At 40.1% G+C, this 13,044-nt stretch overlaps 1 protein-coding gene and 1 pseudogene across 6 annotated transcripts in view; one reads left to right on the top strand and one right to left on the bottom strand.

The window, feature by feature from the left end:
* The window catches only part of DLG3 (discs large MAGUK scaffold protein 3), a gene marked incomplete at its 5' end in the record, with an annotated part of 59,938 nt that overhangs the window by 32,203 nt on the left and 14,691 nt on the right, over nt 1-13,044 (bottom strand). The gene's annotated exons all lie outside the window — the stretch shown is intronic.
* Nucleotides 1,402-2,223, top strand: LOC307180309 (chromobox protein homolog 3-like; annotated as a pseudogene). Its single transcript has 2 exons — nt 1,402-1,891; nt 2,161-2,223. The product of its transcript is annotated as a chromobox protein homolog 3-like (transcript).

The following is a 13,044-nucleotide window of genomic DNA, read 5'->3' as shown; positions in this document are numbered from 1 at the left end:
GGTTTTTGTTTCCTTCTCAAAGTTTAGCGTGGCAATCTGCACCCTTGTTGAGTCAACGATCTTTACTGAACGTGCTAACTCACTATAAAGATCCAACAGGACAAACCTAGACACTGTAATTCTCAAATTCTGACTCCTCAGGAACTAATGTAAGAAAAAAGAATACAAAACTTTCTCCTTCCACTGACCCCAAAATGGTAAAAACTGAACAACAAAACCACAAACCACTTCTGCAAAACACTAACATATCAGAGGTTTCAAGACCTACTTAATAGCCTAATAAAGCATCAAAGAGGACTGAAACTACAATATCCACTAATATGAAATGGACACATAACCAAGCCTCCAAATCCATCTCCCCTATAAGACTTTGATCTCAAATGCATCTACGTTCCTAATGACAGAAAAACTGTCTTCTCAGGATAAAAAATGACATCTGTCAGTAATTTGGAAAAGCAGAAAGGGGCTCAGTTTCTCAACCCATAGAAGACTTATGTGGTTCTATTTGATTATGGGTAGGAAAATGTTGTAGAGACAGGAAACAATGGGAAGCAAAAAAGGGTACTTACTCTGCATGAAGCACTGACTACCTATGGTTTGAATGAAGATATAAAAGGTAAATGCTCCAAAATAAAATAAAAACCATGTCTACCAAATTTGGAAGTGACAATGAGGCTGGGGAGACAACTGGATGACAGACTTCAGACACACAGATTGTGACAGGTAGGAACAATGGAAAGACGGGAATACAAATAGAATGCAAAGGAGAAATGTAACTTCCTGACCTTGAGTCCCCACACAAATACTGAGTAGGGAAGACAGGGCTGAATAACAGCATGTGTCTTGGTTGGCTATCAACACAAAACAAGGCAATAGCTGCCCAAAGGCTCGTTTGTTCCTATGGAAGTGAAGGTGTTCCAATCTCAAACTCATACAGCCCTCATTTGCCATTGCTGAGCTGCCCTGAGCTCAGAGGAATCACCCGTTGTGCAAATGTACAGAACTCGTGAGAGTCACAGATTTTGATGAGTATGAATTGTGTTTTAGGTTTCTACAGTTGCCTTTGGAGTGCAAACCCTCAGGATTTGTATGAATTACAAGCATCTGTCCCAACAACATAGCTCATGTTTTCAAAAGAAATGGATGGAGCCAAAAGTAAAATAAGCCCATCAAGAAGATACCTGTCAGTGTGGTGATAAGTACATGAATCGTCAAACAGCACAACATTTCTTGGAATCACAAACTTGTCTCTATAAAATAATATGAAGCCTATTACTTGGGTTAGTTTCTAATTATGGGGCCTACTATTTAAAGAATCTGACACCTCTAACGGAAGCCGCAGACCCGGACCGGAGCAGCTCGGAGGCGGTGAATAATAGCTCTTCAAGTCTGCAGTAAAAAATGGCCTCCAATAAAACTACATTGCAAAAAATGGGAAAGAAACAGAATGGAGAGAGTAAAAAAGTCGAAGAGGCAGAACCTGAAGAATTTGTGGTAGAAAAAGTACTGGACCGACGTGTAGTGAATGGGAAGGTGGAGTATTTCCTGAAGCGGAAGGGATTTACAGATGCAGACAATACTTGGGAACCCGAAGGAAATTTAGATTGTCCAGAGCTAATTGAAGCATTTCTTAATTCTCAAAAAGCTGGTAAAGAAAAAAATGGAACAAAAAGAAAATCTTTATCTGACAGTGAATCTGATGATAGCAAATCAAAGAAGAAAAGAGATGCTGCTGATAAACCAAGAGGTTTTTGCCAGAGGTCTCAACCCAGAGCGAATAATTGGTGCCACAGACAGCAGTGGAGAATTCATGTTTCTCAGGAAATGGAAACATTCAGATGAGGCGGACTTGGTGCTGGCAAAAGAGGCAAATATGAAGTGTCCTCAAATTGTAATTGCTTGTGTGTGTGTGTGTGTGTGTGTGTGTGTGTGTGTGTGTGTGTGTGTGTGTTTTGTGGTACACGGGCCTCTCACTGTTGTGGCCTCTCCCGTTGCAGAGCACAGGCTCTGGACGCGCAGGCTCAGCGGCCGTGGCTCACGGGCCCAGCCGCTCCGTGGCATGTGGGATCTTCCCGGACCAGGGCACAAACCCGTGTCCCCTGCATCGGCAGGCGGACTCTCAACCACTGCGCCACCAGGGAGGCCCTGTGGTTTTTATTTGTAATTGTTTTTTATGAAGAGAGACTAACTTGGCATTCTTGTCCAGAAGATGAAGCTCAATAATTGTCTGCATTGCTTTTTATATATTTTTTTTATCAAAAATCTGGGTCTTGATTTTTTTATTAGTGTGAAGAAATAACTACATTCTAATGAAAATCAAGTTTGATATGTTCGTTTTGAAGTAGTACTGGGGAAGTTGTTGGGTTTTGTTTTTGTTTTTGTTTTGCATCTGTAGCACTGGTTACTTTGAACAAATAAAAGCTTTCTGTAGTTGCTTCCTTTAGCAGAAAAGAACGTTTGATACCACGGTATATTACTTCCTCTGCATTAGAGAACAGCTTTTCTAAATGTGCGGGAAAATCTCCATAGTCATTACTCAATCAGAATTTAGAATTTGCATTTAACCCATATATGCCTAAGGACCATTCTGGGTTTTTTGTATGTGTATACATATGTAAATGGTTTGGGGGTTTTCTGGTTATTGTTTAAACACATTTACCAAAACAAAAACAGCCTTTCACAACCATGGATAAGCCCATGTTTCTGGGATTCTATCATTTTGAGCAATATAAGAAATCACTTCAACTTAAATTGAAAATTTAAGTCTTAACCTTTCAAATTAAATAATTTTGTAATTAATTAGACAAATTACTGTAAACAATTTAAATTGGATAATTTTTTAAAGCAGCCCTACCAGAATCTGCATCCATATCTACCATCATATAAATGCAGTTTTATATGTAAAAACCCCTGAAAGGAAAATTTTATCTCTGTCAACCCAAATGAAAAAACTAGAAAAATTCTGGTATGTGTTAATTAGCCAAGCAAGACTTAGTTAAATGGACATTTAAAGCTTCCTTTTGGCAAACCATTCTTTTATAAGAAGTTGAAATCCCTGTGCTGTATTTACTGAAAGATTGTGATACATGGAATGTCTCAGACTTGTTAATGGAAACCTAATCAGATGGTTAGAGATGCTGGCAATTTAGGATCTGCAGGAATAAATGAGTGAACCAACTTTACTAATCTAAACTTGACCTGCATGTTTTTTCAAACTTTACCCCAACCCATTCCTTACATGTAGGCTCAATCTTCTCAGTATTTGGGGTTACTGGTTCAGCAGAAGCCAGGAAAAACAATAACTTTGTAGTAATCAGAATGTTATTCAACTGTATATTGTTTACTTTATTGTAAATACTGGTGAACAGTGGTCAATAAAGTTTTATATTCAAAAAAAAAAAGAATCTGACACCTCTAAAACTAGACAATTTCTCAGTTCCCTTCTAATTTTGACATAATTATGATTTTAGAACCAAATCAATGAGGGCCATAAGAAATCAAACCTAGGACTAGTCTAATAAAAAATTTTAATATGATCTACAAGAAGGAAATCTTCACATCTGCAAATAATCCTAAACTCTTTGGGTCAAAAAAATACCAATTTAAGGAGTATAAATTGCAATAAAAAGAATTTAAGGCTATATGAGAGGGCAGAAAAGTTGCAAACAGACCTCCATATGGGCAAATGCTGCTTGAAGAAAAATAATTGCAGCTCTACTTTTAGAACAATGGGCTCGGAACTATGACTAACCCAGAACAGAAACTTCAGTGTCATTGTATTCTGGTCCCTGCACTGTCACAATGTGCTTCCTCACCCATACACACACATTACCAGGGTCCTGATACTGGGAATAAAACAGAAAACAAGACAAGCCATATCAGCATGCCATAAAAAAAATCCAGATTATCCCTACTGACTGGATGTTTCTGTCCCCTAAAGAGCTTAGTGATTATGCAGGAAGGGCCACTGAGCAAAAGCGCTATACTATATAAATGTGCCATGACATTCAGCCACCTGGTCTGAAACGAGTAGAATGAAAAATGCTTTGATCTCGCATCAAGCTAAGAAAAAGTTTTTCATAGGACCTGGCCATTGGTTCTCCTCACCCTGTTCTAGATCACCCAACAGATCAGAGTAAAAGCTTCAAATAGGGCCTTTTCTCTAATTCAAAAGAATTTCATATAGTATATTCAAATGCAAGATTAACAAAGCCTTTAGCTCCTTTAACCCATAAGTCAAAGTCTATGTAAGAACCACCCCAAGACAAAACACCTCATCTAGAAAACATGAGAATGAATACCTTGCCCTGAAGGTAGCAGGTACTCTTGTTCACAACAATCTTTTCCACTTAACAGAAATGCTGCAACACAGTGACTGAAACACACAACATTTTATGACTAAGCTTGCTAACTTGAGATAATATAACTGATTTCTATGTTTTGTTTTGTTTTTTACTTTTTTTGGCCGCAGCCGGCGGCTTTCCCCCCACCAGGGATCGAACCTGGGCCCCCTGCAGTGGAAGCACGGAAGCGTAACCACTGGACCACCAGGGAATTCCCTGATTTCTATGTTTTACTATGTCAATTGAGAATCTAGATTCAAATGTTCTTCACAGTAGTCACTCCAATAGGATCACGAATTCTCTCACAATAGTTATTGGGGTATCAACTGAATCTCTTTTGGGTCAAGTTTCTGTGGAAGGAACCCAGAAACTGAGACCTAGAGAAAGACCCTTCTGGTTATTTGTCAAAACATCTGTGGTCATTTTTCATATTTTACTCTGATAATCCCAGAGTAAAATATTACAGAACAGAATTAAGAAACCTCAAATCCAAATTATGAGCATGTGTGTGTGGTTGTGTGTGTGCGTGTGTAATAAAGGTGGCACTTCAAAACAGCACGAAAATGATGGATTATCTAATAAATGGTACCAAGGTATTCCTTAAATATTTGGAGCAAAAATAAGGTAGTGTCCTATCTTACCTCATAAATAAAGTCCAGGCAGGTTAAAGTTTTAAATGCAAAAAGAAAAACATTAAATAACTACAATAAAACAAAGGCAGACATTTATTTTATCTCAGGGTAGGAAAGGCCCTTCCAAACCTAGGGGCAGAGGTGAAATACACAAAAGAAAACACTGATAGACTTGACTACATAAAAACAAAACATCTGTACATCAAAATAAAATAAAATAATAAAGCAAAATGGGGAAAACCGCTGCAATATATATGACAAAGAACTAATATTCTAACTACTTTAAAGCTTTTACGTATCGGTAAGAACTAATGAACATACGTCAACAGGGAAATGGGGAAAGGGTATGAACAGGCAATCCACACACAAAAAAAGAAAATGATGAACAAACAAACACACACACAAATGTTCAATTCTATTATGAAAAAGAAATACAAATTAAGATATGAATTAAGTAACATTTTTACCTATCCAATTTGCAGAGCTTTTTAAAAAATAATACTCCATGTTAGCAAGGTTGGTGGAGGTGGAGAAATATACCAAAATATATCAAATATATCAAAAGTCTTAAACATGTTCATATCCTTTGGCCCAATAATTCCACTCCAAAGAATTCATTCTGAAGGCACAATCACAGATTCACAAAAAGCCTCATACAAGGATATCCATCAAAGTGTTATTTATAAGATCAAAAAATTGCAAACAACCTACAAGTCCTCCAATAAGGGAATGATTACATGAATTATGGCACACACATGATGGAATATTGTTTAATTATTAAAAACCATTTTAATAAAATATGCATGATGCCAAGTTAAAAGAATGGATATAAGACTGCTTAAATACAATGATCCGAGTCTTGAAAGAGATACATACATACTATATGATATATAAAAGTTTGGAGGGAAATATACACAAACACGAGGTTATTTCTGGAGGTAGTTTTACAGGTGATTTGAACTTTTTTTACTTTGTATTTTGTTATGTTCCAATTTTCTACAAATCTGAATGTAATATTTATATATCCAGGAAAAATATAATTTTAAAAATTATATATTTTAAAATTATATATATTATAATATAAAATAATTTGAGGGGGATGGGGAGGCAGACTGAAAAAGACAGGCCCAAGGATGAAGCCAGGACACACGTGCACTAGAAATTCCCCTCCTCACTGCTCTTGACTCCTTCATCATTTTCCTCTGGGACGGATCACCCAACCAGTTGCAGACAAATCCACTTAAATGTATTATCACTATTATCACCTTGCCATCTTATCCAAGAGTAGACCAAAGAAGCCCTGCCAATGCATTGCTAAAATCTAGATATACCACATTTACCCTATTTCCTTGGTCTACCAGTCCAGTAACCCTGTCCATCAAGGCAATTTGGCAGTCTGACATGATTCGTTTGACTTTAGTGAACCAATACTGGTTCCAGTGCTCACCACTTCTTTTTTCTGAGTGTTTATAAAACAACTCTTGGGCTTCCCTGGTGGTGCAGTGGTTGAGAATATGCCTGCCGATGCAGGGGACACGGGTTCAAGCCCTGGTCTGGGAAGATCCCACATGCCGCGGAGCAACTGGCCCGTGAGCCACAACCACAAGCCTGCGTGTCTGGAGCCTGTGCTCTGCAACAAGAGAGCCCACGACAGTGAGAGGCCCGCGCACCGCGATGAAGAGTGGCCCCCGCTTGCCACAACTAGAGAAAGCCCTCGCACAGAAACAAAAACCCAACACAGCCAAAAATAAAAATAGATAAATTAAAAGAAGGCTCAACATTTAAAAAAAAAACAACTCTTAATAATCTAGTTTGGAATTTAACCCAAGATTTACAAAATTCTCTTTCTCCTTTTTGAAAATCTGAAGGACACATGTGTATCCAGATCCCCAATGCACATATTTATACAAAATGTGTTAATTTCATCAAGTTGAAAAATCCCCAAATCTCTAGGGTCTTTGTTTTTTTAAGATATCTAAATTCAGTGAAAAGTGGTGAAAAGTAAACAAAGATCTATTTCAAGAGGATGAAAGCCTTATCACAGGAAAGAAGAGGGGAAGACAAGACCTTTATTAAAATAAGACTGTTACTAACTCAAGACTGTGATTCGGGCTTCCCTGGTGGTGCAGTGGTTGGGGGTCCGCCTGCCGATGCAGGGGACACGGGTTCGTGCCCCGGTCCGGGAAGATCCCGCATGCCGCGGAGCAGCTGGGCCCGTGAGCCGTGGCCACTGAGCCTGCGCGTCCGGAGCTTGTGCTCCGCAACGGGAGAGGCCACAGCAGTGAGAGGCCCGCGTACCGCAAAAAAAACCAACCAACCAACCAAACAAACAAAATCTCAAGACTGTGATTCAACAACAGTCTAGGTACAAACAGGAACTTGTGAATTGAATTCACAACTCACTTACACTTATCTAACACAGGATTTGAGTTAGAAGAAACATGTGAGATCATTTTGCACAGTCCCCTCATTTTACAGATCAGAAAACTGGGGCCCATGGGGACTTCCCTGGTGGCACAGTGGCTGAGAATCCGCCTGCCAATGCAGGGGACAAGGGTTCAAGCCCTGGTTCGGGAAGACCCCACATGCCGCGGAGCAACTAAGCCTGTGCACCACAACTACTGAAGCCCATGCTCCATAACAAGGGAAGCCACTGCAATGAGAAGCCCATGCACCACAACGAAGAGTAGCCCCCCCCCCCGCTGCAACTAGAGAAAGCCCGCGTGCAGCAATGAAAACCCAACACACCCAAAAATAAAATATAATAAAATAATTTTTTAAAAAAACCAATAAAACAATTACCCTATTGTGGAATATAAGTCTAAATCTTCAAACAAAGCAACAGTGTAAATACCAGGGTCAAGATTTCAACAAGCAGCACATTAAATTAAAAAGAAATCCTAAAAAGCTATAAATAAATAAGAAATAATTCATTCTCTATATCATTCTAATCACTCTACCCCATCAGAAGAATCGATGTTTTACAGACACCAAAGCTTCTAGGATTTTGCCTCAAACCATGTAACAAGGACAAGAAAGCACCTGTCTAGCTAGGTTCAGAATTCTTTGCCAACTCTAGCTACCATGTCCTTAGGCTACATGGAAGACAAAAAAGCACAGTGCACACGAGTACACACACACACACGCGCGCGCGCACACACACACACACACACACACACCTGTATATAAAGTTCAGCCCCAGGAGGCAAAACTGAAAAGAAAGCTAACATATTTCTCTCTTCTAAGTCTGCAAAACAGGGTGGGCCTAAAAGGGTGCAGCCACTTTGGGAAAGTCTGGCAGTTCCTCAAAAATGTTCAATGTTGTTACCTTATGACCCAGCAATTCCACTCCTAGGCATATATACCCAAAAGAATTGGGTATATATTTGACCGCACAAAAACCTCCCGTGAGGTTCATAGCAGCAGTATTCACAGTAGTTGAAAGGTGGAAACAACCCAAAAGTCCATCAACAGAAGAATGGATAAACAACTTATGGTATAACCATAGGATGGAATATCATTTAGCCTTAAAAAGGAATGAAGTGTTACATGCTACAACATGATGAACCTTGAAAGCACTATGCTGAAAGAAAGAAGACAGACACAAAAGACTACATGTTGTATGATTCCATTTATATGAACCAGCCAGAAAAGGACACTTTACAGAAACAGAAAGTAGATCAGTGGTTGCCTTGGGCGAGGGAAGGCGAGGGGAGGAGTTTGGGGGAAATGGGAAGTGACTGCTAATGGGACAGGACTTCTTTTTGGGGTGAGGAAAATGTTCTAAAATTGACTGTTGCACCACTCTGAACATTCTAGAAACCACTGAGTTGTACACTTTAAATGGGTGAATTGTATGGTATGTGAATAAGCTGGAGGGTTTTCTGGTTTTTTTTTTAAGGTGGGCCCTATCATTTTTATCAGGTCAGCATTCCTAGATAAAATTATCCATACCCATGCCCTCCAGCACACAGTGATAAGAGTGGAAAGGTAGTCCCTTATCCTCCTGGTTCCCTCTAATCACCTGAGTAATAACAGTTGGCTTGCTCGGGTCTCAAGTCAATTTATAAACAACGTGAGAATCAGGGGACTAAGCAAAGCAAAACAATAAGCACAAGAAAAGATGCTCAACATCATTAGCCATTCGGTAAATGCAAATGAGAAGCACAATGAGGACTTCCCTGGTGGTGCAGTGGTTAACAGTCCGCCTGCCAATGCAGGGGACACGGGTTTGAGCCCTGGTCCGGGAAGACTCCACATGCCGCTGAGCAGCTAGGCCCGTGTGCCACAACTACTGAGCCTGCATTCTAGAGCCTGCGAGCCACAATTACTGAAGCCCGCATGCCTAGGGCCCATGCTCCACAACAAGGGAAGCCACCGCAACAAGAGAAGTCCGCGCACCGCAACGAAGAGTAGCCCCCACTTGGCGTAACTAGAGAAAGCCTGCGTGCAGCAACAAAGACCCGATGCAGCCAAAAGTAAATAAATAAAAATTTTAAAAAAAGAAAGAAAAGAAAATCACAATGAGATATCACTTCACACCCACCAGAATGGCTAGAATCAAAAAACTGATATTAATAAGGGTTGGCAAGGATGTGGAGAAACTGTAACCTTCACACTGCTGGTGGGAATGTGAAATGGTGCAGCCACAATGGAAAACAGCCTGGCCATTCCTCAAAAGGTTAAACATAGAGTTGCCATATGATCCAGTAGGTATATATAACCAAGAGAAATAAAAACACATGCCCATGCAGAAAACTGCATACAGATGTTCAAAGATAGCATTCATAATAGCCAAAAGAGTGGCAATAACCCAAATGCCCATCAACTCATGAATGGATAAACAAAATGTGATATATTCATATAATAGAATAGTATTCAGTCCTGAAAAGAAATAAAGTACTGATACATGCTACAACACAGATGAACCTTGAAAACACTATGTCAAGTGAGAGTAGCCAGTCATAAAAGACCATATATGAATCCATTTATACAAAATGTCCAGAACAGGCAAATCCATAGAAGCAGGAAGTAGATTAGTAGCACTGAGGGGGATGGGGAGGTTGGTGGGGCAGTGGGGTGGGGAGAGGCTGGGGGGACAGCTAAAGGATTTTTCTTTTTGAGGTGGTGAAATGTTCTAAAATTGACTGCTGTGATGGTTGCACAACTCTGTGAATTTTACACCACTGAATTACACCCTTAAATGAGTGAACTGTAAGTTCATAAAAAAATGAATGACAAATACAACTCTATTTCACTTGAAGAAATGGGAAATTCCTATTTACTGCATTAGTATTCTTAGGCCTGCACACATTTGCTGTTAAGTCAAGCCAACCAATTCCCATCTTTTGGCTCCTCCTGAGGTTCCCCCCACAATATCATTCTATGGTAGTCTTCCCAAGTCCAAGTTCCTTTTGCAGGAGAGGGGGCGTCTCCTTCAGGCTTCCAGCAGCCCCTCTACCCCCAGGTTACCTCCTCCTTTGGTACAGCAGTTTGTGGTCATCAAGACTTAAAAAGCTGACATTTGGGGCCTTACCTGCTGGCGCAGTGGTTAAGAATCCGCCTGCCAATGCAGGGGACACGGGTTCAATCCCTGGTCCAGGAAGATCCCACATGCCACGGAGCAACTAAGCCCGTGCTCCTCAACAAGAGAAGCCACTGCAATGAGAAGCCCGCGCACCGTAACGAAGAGTAGCCCCTGCTCGCCGCAACTAGAGAAAGCCTGCACACAGCAACGAAGACCCGACGCAGTGAAAAATAAATAAACAAAATAAATAAATTTATTAAAAAAAAAAGCTGACATTTGGGAGTTGGCTTTAGTCCATCTGTTAACAGCTTCTGGCACCTGAAGAGTCTCAGAGCAGTATCTTCTGGGTAGAGAGAAGGGGCTCACAGCTTCTCTGCTGTGGAGAGAGGTCATTGTGGTCTCTTGGCAAAAGCCCTGGACACGAAGTTCTCAGGAACTCTAACTTCAAATTGTGATTATGCCCCTTACTGGCTGTGGGATCTTGATCAAGTCACTCAACCTCTCTGATCCTCACTTTCCTCATCTGTAAAATAGGGATAATACCACCTATCCCACAGGGATATCCTGAAGATTAATGCTTACAAAGCCATCTAGAATGCAGACATACTCAATAATTCAACAAAACATGTGCCAAGCTCTGGACTAGGTGCTGGGGCACAAAGAAAAATACAATGGTAGCTGCCTTCAAATTGTTCAGTGTAGAAATGCTGTTAACAGGAATTCATTTTCTTCCCTCCCTACATTAGCCTTCTTTTAGGATGGCAACAGGAGTTTCAGAACTTTGATTCTTTGCCTTGATAAACTTTCACCTCTGTGCTCTCAAAAGAGATCATGCTGATAGGGTGGCACCTATGTTTACATCTCTCATTCTCAAACAGGGGAGATGGGGTGGTAAACTTAAATGTTATGGGGAAAATATCCCTTTTATGCTTTCAAGTTATTACCAACACTTATCTTTACACTCTTCCAGGCCTTACTGAAGGTGTTTCCATGGTGAAAAGTGTGCTTCTTCAGCACTTTAAAATAAGTATGGAAAACCCTAGTTCTTTCTCATTCCCTGTACCCCCAGCCTGTATGGATTTATATTCCAGTTGAAAAGACTAGTCACAAAGGATCAGTTCCCAGTTTAGCTACCTTAGTGACCAATTTCTGGCTCACCTCCTGATTTGGGGTTCAGAATCTATGCTAAAAACAAAAGGGCTTTCCAGAAAAATACTAGCTGAGTTTATAAACAGAGGCTGACACAAAGCAACTAGGGTGGAAAATGTAGGAGATAGTTTCTAAATCAAAATGTTATAACATGAAAACCATCCTTCCCTTGGTGGAGCAATTCCACAAGTCACAGAAAAATATTTTTCATTTTAGAATAGATTGGAAGAGAGCCTCTGCCAAGAGCCAGTTGTTTCAATTTTCAATTTGAATTTTAAGCAGGATTATACATGCCCAAGAACATCATGCTATTTTTAGCTAAATAGGTAGGATTGCTGTGTCCACAACAGTTTGGAGCAATCAGGAGTGAAACTATTAAACAGCATCTCTCACTGTAGTAGCTTATCATTTGGCACTTCTATATCTATTTTAATATTTTCCAAAGCTTCATCATACAAATATTTGTAAAGCACCCATGCTTAGGCACAATACAAAGTTTAAATAGATAGACAAGGTTCCTATCTTCATTATGGGTTCAACCCATTAAGCAACCAGATATATGAAAGAATCTCACAGTTAGAGCAAAGTCAGAGCTGCCATCCAGCCCCTAACTGCCCAGATGAGATACATCAGGAAGCAACTGTCCTACACCTATCACCCTTCCAATGCTTGTACCATCTCTATGTATTCAAAAGAGAGGGGTAATGAAAATGTTCTAAAATCGACTGTGATGATGAATGCACAATTCTGTGAATACACTAAAAGCCACTGAATTGCACACCTAAATGGATGCATTGTATGGTGTATGAATCATATCTCAATTAAGCTGTTAAAAAAAGGAGAAAAATTGTTCTTACTCTGATTGCTCTAATTAGTCAAGGCTATTTTTTTTAAGCTCTCGTACTAAAGGATATCTAGCTAAAGGCTGCACTGGTTTGGCAATGGTGCCTCAAGGGCCACCATGGACACCACTCTAATCTTTCCCTCACCCTCTCTTCTATTATTTTCCCAGTTCCTTTCCTCTGCTCCAACTAGGTCTTAGGTTTCTCAGGTATTCCCAAGCACGATTTGTCCCAGCTGGTGGACTTCAGGATTAAACTGATTGCTGACCCTCGGCAACTTTCCCTTCATGACCTTAGGCAAGTCATGTCCCTGCTCTCCTGTCGCTGTTCTGGTTTGCACAATGAGGGGTTGGACTACGTGATCCTTTCCAGCTCCCACATTCCATGTGAAAAAAATACAAATGATGAACACTTACTTGGCCAATAACATACAAAGTCTCTGCCATTTTAGCCAACAAACATATATTTGGATTACTCATTTTGTAAATGCCTATGTGATGCAATCCTCCAAAGAACAGTATTTAACATAATTATAAAATGATCAACATGGA

This window comes from Stenella coeruleoalba, assembly GCF_951394435.1.
Source record: "Stenella coeruleoalba genome assembly, chromosome: X".
Taxonomy (NCBI): Eukaryota; Metazoa; Chordata; class Mammalia; order Artiodactyla; family Delphinidae; genus Stenella; species Stenella coeruleoalba.
Note: the sequence above shows the minus strand (reverse complement) of the source record. Positions and strands in the feature narration are given on the sequence as shown.